Below are 14576 nucleotides of genomic sequence, written 5' to 3'. Positions count from 1 at the left end.
TACTCTTAAAGTACGCGTTTCACGCTTTCACGATTTTTCAATTACAATATCTATTTTTCACGATTAAATGAAAAGTGAAAAATTTCAAGCGCGCGAAAACGCGACGGCTTAGTTTGAATGCTAGGAAAAGCCCGTATGACGTCATTCTGGTTCCCTCTGCCGCCGTGTGAGGTGACCTTGTGGCGAGGATGTGTGCTCCGCTGCGATGCAGGCTGCTGGCAGGTGGCAGAGTACCCTTTTAGCAGGTTTGCGCTTGGCTTAAATAAAGATTATTAATACCTTGTCAAGCGAAGGAAACTTTCCGACCATAGGCAGTTTTAACAGGTGATTATTAAGAGATATTTCCCTGAGCTCTGTGCCTCATGCATGCATTGGTAATCTCAGACGATGTAAAACTCCTATCTACTCGTAAACTAGGTCCTTGTGACGTTACGGGGGGGGCATCGCATGGGCGCGAATCTGGCCTTTTTCAAATGCGGTTAAAATTGACCATCGCCATTCGTCTAAACTGGGAACTCTAAATTTCTAAAACCAAATAATTTGTATATTATGAATACACTAATGGTGGGCAACGAATCGTAATCAATGCCATTCGTTTTCTTTGATGAAGAAGACTACCCTATTCTGCGATATTTGTGCGTGTAAATGCAAGAAGGAGCATAAGTTTCCCTCCAATGAAGAAGTATTTTGAGAGATCTGCGGACGAAATGTAACAAACTTAAATGATGCTAGAAATACGTCGCATTTTGAGCCCGTTATTTTCTAAATATCGTGCTATTAGCAAGATATGTAGATTTAAAATTTTGCAATGTTGGTTTACCTTCGAGTATTATACCTCAATACAGGGATGCGGACTTACAAAAAATATTGGGGGGGGTGCAGACCGGGGACATTGCCCCGGGAAATTTTATAAGAACATCTACATCTACATAATAACCTGCTAGCCACCTCTAGGGTGTTGGCAGGGGGTGATCAATCACCAGCATGCAATAGGGTAGTTTCCTTCATCAAAGAAAACGAAAGGCATTGATTGCGATTCGTTACCCACCATTAGTGTATTCATAATACACAAATTATTTGGTTTTTGAAATACCGGTTTAGACGAATGGCAAGGGTCAAATTTTATCCTCATTTGAAAAAGGCCAGATTGGCGCCCATGCGATTCCACTCCGCATGACGTCACAGGGACCTAGTTTCTACACGAGAGGATAGGAGTTATGCATCGTCTGAGGTTACCAATGCAAGCATGAGGCACAGAGCTCAGGGAAACATGTCTTAATAATCACCTATTAAAACTGGCTAATGTCGGAAAGTTTTCTTCGTTTGATAAGGTATTAATAAACCTTTTTTAAGCCAAGCGCTACCGTTCAGCAAGGTACTCAGCTATCCGCTAGCATCCTGCGACGTATCAGAGCTAAGCCTCGCCTCAAGGTCATCTCACCGGGCGGGAGGGGGAACCAGAAATACGACGTACGGAGATATTTCCCGACATTCATACTTAAGCGTCGCGTTTTCGCGCGCTTGAAAATTTTCACTTTTCATTTAATCGCGAAAAATAGATGTTGTCATTTAAAAATCTAAAAGCGCGAAATACGTACTCCAGGAGTAATAATCTTTCGATTAAGGCAATAAAAAAATAATAGGAAACCACCCTATTGGACTCCCACATGCACGCCACACAGTACAAAAGAAAACGTCACTCATAATAACAAATTATACTACCATATGCTGTTAGAAATAATAACAAAATTAAGAAACATGTATTAAGTTTTACATAGGTTAGTAGGCTACACTACAAGTCATCTAATCTATTTATGAGTTTTTTCGCTGCCGTTATAATCTCTTATTGATCGTGGAAAGAAAGACATTCCGAATCTGTCAGTTCTACAGTCTATCTCTCTTATTTTTTTATATGATATGATCTTGCGTAGTATGTTGGCGTCCGTAAGATATGGCTAACTTCGCACCCTGCTTACTTACTTATCCGCACCCTGGCGATGACAAATTGTCCGACCTAAGGCAGTTGGAATGGATGCGAAATAGGTCATGCAAATGAGGGATATCAACTTGCATACATGAAAAGGCGGTGAAAAGGTTTGAATGTTAAGTTGCAACAAAATTAATGCTGTCGCAGAAAGTTCAAAGGCTATCACCCTACGAAATACAATTTTTCTCGCTTAGGGATCAAATTGATCCCCGCGGACGTTTAAGGTGAAAATGACATTATCTTACAAAGTAAACAGATCTGGTGGTTCTTCTTCTTGGTCTCTAAAGTAACTTAAAAATGTGTAAAAGTCACGAGAGGAAATCATTCTACCTATTGTGGTTTCCAAAATAAATACATTGCAAATCGAAAAAGGATCAAAATGATCCCCTCGGACGTTCTAGTGTTAAATCAATGTTATTCTCATAAATACTCTACACAGGATTCTCCACTCCCTTGGTTCCTGTGATTCCCACCGATCGCATCAAATAGCGGCGCTGATGTAGCGAGCCCCGGTTGTTCCCAAGCAATACACGCCTACAAGAGGCACACTACGCGGCGAATTTGAATCCACGTTTCGCAACGCAGAGCTGTGAAGGGCAAAATTTGCTGGCGGAGCGGGAGCTCTCGTGGCGTCGACGCAACGCGGAGCTGTGAAGGCACCCTAATATGGCCGCGAGAGGCACGCTTTGCGGCGAATTTGAATCCATGTCTCAATCGTTCATTGCTAAACAATAAAGTTCGTGTCATCTGCCCACGAAAATATAACTATCACCGTGAGTTTATGTAGTTTCCTGGAGGTGAAAATGTAAGTAATCACAAAATCGGTACGCTAATTCACGTTGAGAGTAGGGAAGAATAAGTGGGTAAGGAAACGCTGTTAACTTTCCCTAGCCCGAATTAAGTTTGAGGGCCCCTAGATATCAACCATGTCTTTAAACTTCCGGCACCTATGTTTTAGAGAATTAAGAATGATTCCTGCGCAGCTCATAAAGAAGAGCACTCGTTGACATCATTACCAGACCACCTAGGCACACTTGGGGACGGGTCAGATCCGGTATTAGGACCATAGCAAGAATTTTTATCATAGAATAGAATAGAATAGATATTTATTATGCTCTGGGAAAAAACCCTTGGAGCAAAAAACACAATTTACAAAAATAATGGCTCATCAAAGCAAAAAGTTCATGAAAAATGTCAAGTAAAGTTGTTTGATACGCACCTATAAAAAAGAAATAACACGTAACAAGGATTGAAATTTGACATCATAGGCAGACGGAATATAGTACATAATACATAATAATGATACATAATAGGCTGTATTTTCGTGGGAGTTTATTTTAGCTCTCCACTGAGTAAATCCATGTACAATTTAATTTTAAAAGCATGGATGGAGCCCCTCTGTCTAAGATCCTCAGGGAGAGAATTCCAGAATTTTGATCCCGTTATCATACAGACTGTCCCAAGGGTCGTGTGTCATTTTTGACCTGTAATTTTAGTAACTTTGCATGGAAATTCATGAAAATTGTCACACTTATGGGGAAAGGTCCTAAGTTTTGTTGAGTGTAAGCAAAATTTTACAATTTTGACCTTTTGACCTCACAAAGTGGGTCCAAACCAAAAATTTGAATTTTCCTTATGGGGTTTCAATGTTAAAAAAATCGAGATAGACAAAAGTGTGAATTTCATTGACCAATATGTCAATTCTTAGGTTTTCGGACACGAGAAAACCGAAAATAACACTTTTATTTACGAATATTCAACCGTTGACCCAGTAAGGCCACCGTCAAGGTCATAAGGGTGGCAAAAGGAATAGCATACCAACAAAGGTGTCGATCCATGGGTTTTGTAGGGTGCCCAAGTCATTGGTATTGTCCAAATACCCGTATTATTCACTAATTGACCTCCGAGGGTCTCCACGGGGGTCAAAGGTCATAGAGTTAAAAGTGGGGCAATCATAACAACCAAGGGGTCAAACCATAGGTTTTGAAGGGTGCCAAAGTCGATTAGGCTGTTCGTAGATCCGTATTGTTGATATTTTGACCTCCGAAGGTCATAATGGGGGTCAAGGGTCATAGAGTTAAATCGGCCCACCATGACAGCAAAAGAGTGTAACAATGTGTTTTAAAGGGTGCCCAAGTCAGTTTTGCTGTTTTTAAATCCATATTGTCGACTTTTTATTACCAGCGAGGGTCACAATGGGGTCAGAGGTCATAGAGGTATGTTTTGAAATAATAGGAAACAAGCAACAAAACAACCTTTGGTTGGGGACATTAGTTTTCCTATTATTTCAAAACATACCTCTATAAGGCAAATTCAAATTTTTGGTTTGGACCCGCTTTGTGAGGTCAAAAGGTCAAAATTGTAAAATTTTGCTTACACTCAACAAAACTTAGGACCTTTCCCCATAAGTGTGACAATTTTCATAAATTTCCATGCAAAGTTACTAAAATTACAGGTCAAAAATGACACACGACCCTTGGGACAGTCTGTATGATAAAAATTCTTGCTATGGTCCTGTATCCCCAACCGCTTATTTTCCCTCAGCTCCCAATCGTAGCCGGAGCTGCATCCGGGCACAAAACACCGAGATTTACCCATGATATTTCGTAAATATCTTACTGGTGGAGAAATACTAAAAAAAAACACCAAAATCGGTGAAATTCTCGGCTCACAGAGGATGATAACAGCCGCTCACTCATAAGCCGCCACTGACAACAAGCCAAATGATAGGAATAGTATTGTCGGTCGGGCCACAAGTGGCAAAAGTTGGAGCTTGAATTAATGCGCGGGACCCGTGTTCAAATTATGACTGCTACTGCCACCTAGTGGGGCCTCCTTAGTAATGTAAACTCTATGGTTATTCTGTTCGAGACTGCTAGATGTCTTCCTGCATTCAAGCGAGTATCAAAGAAATAATAACTGCCCAAAATACAGATATTTACGCCTCTTTGCTGCTAATCCTGAAGGCTGATTTTTTTGGGCATCATTTCCCATTTGAAGCAGGTTCTTTAATTCTTCCATTTTTTTGCAATTCCTGACCTGGAAATAAGAGATATACAAATTTCACTTTTTTCCATTTAGTCAATATTTGCTACTTCCTGTATATTATAATATTTGCTCACATTTTGTATTTTATTCCCAGATATTTAGGAACTGGTAAAAGCGTTTTATCCCTACATTACGAGTATTTACTAGGAGAAACATCAATCGGGGAGATTGTAAGGGGTACATGTGATGCAATGTGGGAATGCTTGCTGCGGGATTATACGCCTGAAATGAATCAAGATTCTTGGCAGAAGACCTCTAAGGAATTTTACGAAAACACCCAACTTCCCAAATTGTATCGGAGCAGTGGATGGGTAGCACATAAGAATAAAAAAAGCCTAATTCAAGTGGGTCGGAGTATTTTAATTACAAAAATTTTTCCCATAGTACTTTTAGCTATTGCAGATTCCAATTATAATTTTACATACGTAGAGGGAGCGTCTTTCGGATCTTCAAGCGATTCTAACGATTAAAAAAATCTACTTGTTCAAAATTAATAGAAAGGAATGCATTAAATGTTCCCGGATCTAAACATCTTCCTAATGATAGAAATGGAGAAGCAATGCCATTTCTACTTATAAGGGATGAGGCCTTTGCTCTTTCAGAGAATGTATTGAATTAATTATCCTAACAAAAATATATCAGTAAAACAATGAACATACTAACTAGAACAGACATGCAAACCACAGACTAACAAGAGGACGGAGTGTCTTTTATTTCATATATTATTATTATTATTTGGTATTAACATTATATTATCTATATTATCATTAGGCATATTAGCAAAAATGGCGCATATTCCATAGGCATCTGGACACAGAAGTCGAATTTTCTGACAGTATTGAAAAAGCGTTTTGCATCCTTCATAATTACGTTAGAAGACATGATGACATTCGTTTCGAGAATACATTTTTTGAATGTGCATTGGAACGAATTGAAAATATTGGGACAAGGGGTGACTAGCAAGGTACCGCGAGTAGGGATAATATTGCAAATTATTTCATTTTGCCCCAGGGTTGTGTTCCTTGGCATTATGATAAAATTAAAATGTATTATTAATAAATAAATGAAATTGGAATGTTCTGAGATGTTATCAAAGAATTCTGAATCTAACAGGACTATTGGTTTATTGTACCCTCCCTCACCTATTGCCTATTTAATTATTACCACTAATCAGTGGATGCAAAACGACTACTATCAATACATTTTACAATTTAAAGAAAGAGAAAAAGCCACTTACCTTTTTCATCCTTTTAATTATCTCCTAGGTCCATCCAATTTTCTACAAACTCCTTGCACACCTCCAACCACAGTGGTTTTTTTTCTTCACTTTCCTATTCTTCGTCTTTCTACTTGTCTAGGTACTACTGTTTCACAGCACATTACATGGTGGACCACGGATCTCTATTGTAGAGACTATATGATGTTGGGACTTGGGAATTTCTCGCATTTCATTTACGTTTCTGATCTTGATTCATTTCTTTTTCTTCGTTCAAGTCGGCACCTTCAGTTATTTCAATCATTTCTGTTGTTACAAATATTATTCCTATTTAAGAACACCACATTGGGTAGGTTGATGTGTCCTTCCGCTTCGGTATGTGCGTTACACCTTCACTTTGCGCCACCATTTCTTTTATTTTTCCCTCCCGTTCTTTCTTCGTAATTCTCAATTTTACTACAAATGTTGCTCTGGCCTCATTGCCTTTTGGGATTGTTTGCGGTTATTTAATTTATTGAACAAGCTGTGGATTGTATTTGGATGTCATAAATTCACTACCAACGGTCACATACCCTTACGGAAAGATTCGGCATTCCATTTTTTTGTTAGTGTTTTGTTTGTAAAGTTTTTATGATGGACAATTTATAAAAATGGTTTCCTTACGTTCCTTTCCTGGTGAACACATTGGTTTTTAAATTATTCTGATATCTTTTAAAATAGATTCGAAATTAAAATTTACGCAAACCACGTTTTCCATCAAAATTTGCCCGGCCGCCCTTTTAAAAATACATGCCCAAAAAAAGTATGGCTTGTAATTTTTTTTTCGAATAGCGTTTTGTGATTGTCTACTTGTAGGCAACAAATGAAAAAAAAATCAGGAAAATAAAAATGTCGAGTAACCTTACCTGGATGATTTGAAATGGAATGACCCACCGGCTAAGTTATGTCACTGAACTAATAAATGAATTGAAATCTCTGTGTCCCTTAAGCTGTAACTAATTCTTAAACAGTAAAAATTTATGATAAGAGAAATGGATTACCATAATCATAAATTCAAGTATTTAAATGTAATTGGTATCGTTATTAAATGAAACAAATTTGGTTTAATTAGGTACCAAGAATAGGCTTCTTTTGCTGAAATCCCTAATTTGAATCCCGAGAAGCCAAAAACACTGTGCTCACGGCATTTTAATGGTAATCAAGTTAAGGACCCTTACTAATGTTATTTGATTACAGGAGCAACACCTTCAGTACTTGACCCGGACTTTACCTTCCTCATCTAATTATCCTTTACCGTCAAATTGTGCAGAATTGAATTCTGCCGCTCAAGTTGACTGTACCAATTATTCATGTGAAGATAAAGATGAGATCCAGAGTGAACATTCAAATCTGCCTCCTCAATCTCCCCCCCAAACATGTCACGCGAAGTACTGTCAAGTGATGAAGTAAATCAGGTGGGAAGTGCGAAATCCCAAACCATAGATGCTCCATCAACATCTTATGATTCGAAACCACCGGATATTTCCCAAAAAATCAACATTCAGGATGCATCAAATGAATTGTGGACGGATAAGTCAGCTTGCCCCTCGAGAAAGGTTTTTATATGCCACTTGCCCAAAAAACAAAGAGCTTTAAGGGATTTGAAGGCAAAATTGCAACATTGGGATGTGCAGGAGATGACAACTGCGAACTGGTGGCAACTGTGAACTTGACGGAAAAATGGTGCAATACTTGGAACCTACCGTTAAATTTCAGTAAATTCCATTCCCTTTCGATTTCCCTTTAAATAATCCCTTATTACTTTTTAATATTCAATTAATTCCGATCCTCATTAACGTGTTTCGGCTGTGAAGGTGTTAGACGTCATGACTGACCCTAAACATAACTTCTCGGAACACATTCATATAATCAAGAGCAAGCTATGTCACTTTTAGGTCTCCTCTACCACTACACAGAAATAACCGAACCCACAGCTCTAAAATCATACTTCTCAGATTTATCCTTCCAGTCACCGGATATTGCTCTCCGATATGGTCCATCGCAGCTCCCTCTCTTGACAGTATAGCCAGCTTCTTCGCCAGAATCGTAAGACGCAGAGTTCCCCACTTACGTGAAATGTGCACCATCTCACTCTTATCTTCCCTATTAATGACTGATCTCTCACAACAAGGGATTAAAGCAGACTTTAAAATTATTCACAATATTCTAAATTCACACATTGATTGTCCTGATTTGCTTTCATCCATTAATTTCAGAGCGCCTTGCCGATCCACTCGTACTCATTCCTTACTCCACACGCCTATCCCTAGACTATCCCTCGTTAAGCGCTCACTCCAACACCGCCTTTGCTCCCTTCTCTATTCATTACCGGACAATATTGATCCGTTTCTTCTACCCTTCAACTCATTTTTCAAAGTCGCCATGTCCCATTCCTCGGCTAATTAATAAACCTACCTCTCCACCTCCCTTTCCTCGTGCCTTCTATTTCGTTCTGTACTATCTTATGTCTGTACTCTTTGTTCGGATTTTTTATGTTGAAATCTCTATTTGTTACTGCGTCATTATAATTTGGCAGAAATGCTGTATGTGAGCAACTCCTAAAATAAACAGACACAAACTGTGCAGAAAATTTTCACAGTGAAAAAAGTCAAGAATATTCTTCTTCATCCTAGCGTTTGTCCCGCGCTATTGCAGGGTCAGCTGTTTTGCTTCGTCTTCTTCACTTGGCTCGATCCGAGCGTGATACTGGCGTGGCGTTGACGGTTTTCATATCTGCCTTGATTCTGTCGAGCCAGCACATCTTAGGCCGTCCTCGTGGTCGACGTCCTTCAGGGCTCAGCCGCGTTGCTGTTCTCGCCGCGGAGTTCTCGTCGCTACGTACCACATGCCCATACCAACGCAGTAGAGCCTACCGCATCTTGCCCGCGATTGGTGCAACTCCCATTCTTTTCCGGGTGTCTTCATTCATGACGTGATCAAGGCGAGAGATGCCTATGATCCATCGCAGCATCCTCATTTCCATGACAAATTCAAGAATATGAAGCAGAAAATGACAGCTGCATTGCTGCGTATTTAAGTGGCTATGTAGTCCGAAAACTGTTAGTTGGAAATGAGTGTATTAATTGTAGGACATGTATAGTGGCACCAGCTCCTGATTATTTCCAGCATAGGGGTATAATTTTTAAGTAATTGAAAAAGAAGACCGTATTTATCCATGTAATGGCCTAACATAAGCAGTGAGCCAAGCTGCCATTTTAATTGATGAATATTTATCAATTTTTACCCGTAAGGGTCATATAAAGAGCCTCCTCCTATCATTTTCAAAAGAAAACATTGATAATAAATGGATTCAAGACGGCTTTTCGGAGCATTTTTATACTATTGAGGTTACAATGAACAATGCATTGATAAAAATTACTTACCTTTGTGGTGCAGAAGAAAAAAATAGGGAGATCTCTGCATCACCTATGAAAATGGCTGCTAAAAGAAAATTTAAGATTCTGGTTCACCAATAGCCATAATGACAAGGTTATACTTAATTATTCTCGGCGGTATTTTGTATTTTTTTTCAAACTTATATTCTTTCTTTCCTGCTAGCTGTAATTTTTTTGTAAACATTTTTGTAAATGGCATACGGTCACTTATGTAAAACAATTTATTTTAATCCGTGTAATAAAAATTATTATATCACATTTCTAATCTGTAATAGTTTAAAGTACATTTTACATGGTGAACGCGCTCCCATTAACTTAAATTTGCTACGATAAAACAACTTTAAATTAATATGTTTCAAAACACCGAGGAAAAATGTGGAATTTACATTTTGGAGACAGAAGATAAATGAGAATGTCAAGAAATGAGAGGATAGGTACAGATTCGTTTAAAGGTGAACACAATAAATGACGAATCAACAGATTTTTTATGGATTCGCCCACTCCCGATCACAGTAGTTCCATATTCGCCGCAGGATCGGCTGGCACCGCTGAAGTCGAACTTACGACGCGATTTTAAACGTGGAGTGCCGAATCTTTCCGTGGGGTATATGATCGTTGGGACGAACTGACAAGCCAAACCTAAAACGGTGAGATCATATGGGCATCGATTTCAAGCGGTACGGGCCGTGAACCCATGTTAAGTTGGCCAAGTAGTATTGTTAATGAGTATCGATAATTCTTTCCCCAGTTTATACGGGTTGTTTGAAAGCTCTTGGCCCCTGAAGAAGGAGAATGACAATGAGAGGAGGGTGAGTTATGGGGAGAAAAGCTTACCTCGCCCATCGGTTAGAGAAAGAGGACGGCAGGGTGGCCAAAAATGGCTTTTTGGAGACTTTTAACATTCCGTCTAAAAATAAAGACGGAACTTCAACGTCCAGCGCAGGTTATTACGTGTTATATAAAACTTCGTCCTATTCGTCCAGCCCTTCAACTATTAAATTGTCAAGGACAAAATATCTTTCTTCCTTTCCAAAATCCTATTACACTCAGAGTTTTGGCTCTCTAACATCGAGCTCAATATCTTCGGTATATCGAATTTGCTTGAATAGGTTCTTGGCAGCAAATTACTTGCGGCAGAAGTTATTAAGCAACATTAATTATGCCAATAGGGCACATCCTGGCATGGCCAAGTTAAAAATAGACTAATGGACAGCAACAAATGATCAGAAAGAAGAGCAAAAGCGACGTTTAGAACTTGAAATACTCAAAATTGATCATATGGGTAGACCGGTAAAAATCTACTCGCAGTAAACTAGGCTGGATTATGGATCATAGAAAAAATGCAAATAAATAAGGTTTTATATGAATTTTCTTTTTTCTTTTGGGGTAAACTGTAGGACTAGATAGTGTTTAAACATATTCGCCATTTTACAATGAAATATGCGTTCTAAAAATACAAATAAGCCATTTTATTAATCTAAATTAATTTTTGCTACTTATTGTGGAATATTAATGTTGTAGACGTTGTAGTTTTCCCTAGGTAGAGTTACAAAGCTCATGAAGTTGACAAAACTGCTAATATCATGGTGATCGAAGTCATTTATTTCACTCGCGTGTCTTCATTTTGGAATTTTTCAAAAAACAAAAAATAAATCAGAATTGAGAATAAAATTTCCTTTAAAATGACGTATTATTTATTATTATGGCATGCACTGAAGTCTAGATATAAATTTGCAAAATACAGCGGAACATCGTTTTCAAGCTGACAGTAGTTTGAATTATGCTATGTAAATCTTTACCTCTAGATAAAAAGCAGTCAGTAGAAGGTGTGGTGCTCAGTTTTCTAGGCGCCCGATGAAACCAATACCAATACCATGGTCCTTATATGACCACTAGCGTCGCCCTGGACATACCGCATCCGTTATGTCATAACAGTGAGTCAACAGTAGGCTTGTTTTCTGCTGGCGGTCAAGGGGTGTTTCGTCGTTCTTGTGGGGCAAATTTATTATCATTAATTGGTATAAAAATTATATTCGCCAGTAATCTTGACTTTGTGATAATTAAATCACTATAACTGCCACTGTACGATGAATGAAGCCTTCCATTTTCAATATCCTCTTTTTACAATGAGTTTTTTTAAACGCATAGGTCATAGAATTTAATGAAACTTTGAGGGGGTCTATTTGGCTTTCATGATAGCCATAATAGCTTCTTCTGATGTACTCCCAGCCAAGGCACTGGTAAACTTCTCGATCGCCGCAAATGTAGAAATTTATCTCTGGAGAATGGCTGTTATGATTACGCAACCAGGTGATGTATTCCTCCTTAGTGTTGCAGTTTGCGTAAGAATTTTTAATTTCAATAATTGTGAAGAAATTCTCCATACGGTAATGGATGTCGGAGGAAAATTGTTGATGGTAATTTCTTCAGACAATTCTTGGCAATATTTCACAGTTAAATGGTTTCTATTCCGGTGTTTATTTATTTGTTCATTCCATGAACTCTTAAATGCCATACTTTATGACAGTTTTCCAAACTTCTATGCAAGCAGATAGACTTGCACGGAGTAAACAATTCGCATTGTATTTTATTTCCTCAATGATTACATTCGCCAATTCTTCCATTTTGTCATTTGTGAAGGGACAAGACGAGGCCATACTTACTCTCAAGAAATGGTTTCTCAACTTACCTTCGTTCTCATTGCCATAGCGCCACCGTAAAAATATTTTTAGGTACGGATTTTATTTGCTGTCACAGGAATGAAAGTCACGCTAAGGTGAAGCGATTTTTTTTTGTGGAAATGGGTCACAAGAAAACCATTAACGGCTTTTTTTTAATGAATGTAGACGTAGAAGTAAAATTGATCAATATCATTATTTTCACTCCTAAGTATTTCACTGCCTCGGTAAATTTAGATCTATGAAGTTCTTTCCGAGGGCCGTCCGTTATTATTCTCTCCAGTAATTACTTGTGCTGTTGCGAATTGTAACTTCTTTATTCGTGTTAATTCTTTAATTGAAATATCATGATACCATTGCTATGAATGGTAACTTAAATGCAGATTAGTTGTAATATATTCTTTATCTATTTCACGACATCGCCAATGCAAAAAATTATATTTGACATGTAAATAATATAAACAAATCATCAAGACCGTCAAATACTTGAGGAACGACTCAAACGTGATCCCATAATTTTTAAATAATAAATGTAACTGAAATGAAATGATAGGGTTGTTTTGTACAGTAACTGAGGATGTGAACTTATTTGAACCCGGGTGGTCTGCTGACAAGGGGACAGCGCTACACTGTAAGCTAGCACTCTGCTTTTTGCAGGAGATTAGTGGAAAAATGATACAAATATATGAAATTTTATCTAGAATTTCCGACGAAGTGAATGTCTCACGTTGAGTGTAGATGGTTACAAAATGAGCCTACATTGTAGAGAGGCAAACTATGCGCTCTTGGCACTCGGTCGAAGAGGGAATATGAAGGCTCAACAAGGACTGGTGAATCTATACACATTGTATGAACACAATTCTATATATTCGAGTGAGACGCGTAAAGTTTCAGTCATTTGCTGAGGTCCCCAAGCGTCGCAAGACCATCGTCCGCTCGTTTGTGCAGCCCAGCCCAAGAAAATGTACAAGGTGAAAGGACAGGCGTCTTCAGAAGCCAAGCTGACTGCGTATGCTTCACTATGCAAGTTCCTGCAAGTTATGAGCAACAGTATTTACTGCAATGCTTGTGAAAAAACCGTGAGTATCAATGCAATTTTTGAATCTGACGACTATAATAATAATAACTATTACTAAGAATTTTTTGACATTCCCGAATAAGTCAAAATTGTGAGATAAATCTTTAACTGTACATTGTGTGTGTTTTTTATTATAATTCTTTATAAAAATACAAAGACCTATTTTGAGCTATGCTGAAAAATTAACATTAAAAGTAATTCTAATAATAATTTATCTTTCTCATTATTTTTCAAGATATCATCAGACAAAAAGTCACATGTAAAACAGCACATTGACAGCTCATCGCATCTATCTCAAGTGAAATTAAAGGAAACCGTGAGCTTGCAGAGTTTACGACAGAGCCAACTATCGTTTGCAGCCACCGGCGATGAGTTTGCTTTAGACTTGTGCGAGCTATTTGTGGCATTGAACATTCCTACAAATCAAAACACCCTCTATTCACATCGTTTATGGAAAAATATTTAAGAAGGACAGTTCCATCTGAGAGTTCTCTTCGGAAAACTTACTTGCCGAGACTCCATGAAAAGGTATGAGTTTCTAAATACTTTTACGTAGTAAATGCTGTAAAAATCTTTTGCATGCCTGCTCTTTGGATATAAGCGTTTGAAACTTTGGTTTGATACGATTTCAAAGAAATATTCGGCTGTATCAATCATTGTATTGCATAAATAGTTCACTAAAATATAACATATATGATGAATGGGCATTCCCGAATAAGTCAACATTGTTCGATACATCTTTAAATATACATTGCGTGTGTTTTTAATTATAATTCTTCATAAAATATAAAGACCTATTTTCTGCCTGCCTTTCAAGATGCATAGTTTGCGTCGGAAATAGTATTATCTATTGAAATACTTTTACTATTTCCTGGTCGTAATCAAAATGGAATAAGATTAAGAACGAAAAAGTATTAACTATTTACTAAGAAAGTAATTATGTGCCCTGGCCAATTTTTATTGCTCTTTAAGTGTTTGCCTTAATATTAAAAAAAATTCTCTTGTGTTTTAGATAACGAAAAGTATCAAGGATGACCTGAAAGTAAGCAAGTTATATGCCATTGTTGATGAAACGACTGATGTTAAGGGTCGATATGTGTGCAACATATTGGTCGGAAAATTGACACCAGATGAG

This window comes from Ischnura elegans, chromosome 12, assembly GCF_921293095.1.
Source record: "Ischnura elegans chromosome 12, ioIscEleg1.1, whole genome shotgun sequence".
NCBI classification, from domain to species: Eukaryota; Metazoa; Arthropoda; class Insecta; order Odonata; family Coenagrionidae; genus Ischnura; species Ischnura elegans.
Note: the sequence above shows the minus strand (reverse complement) of the source record.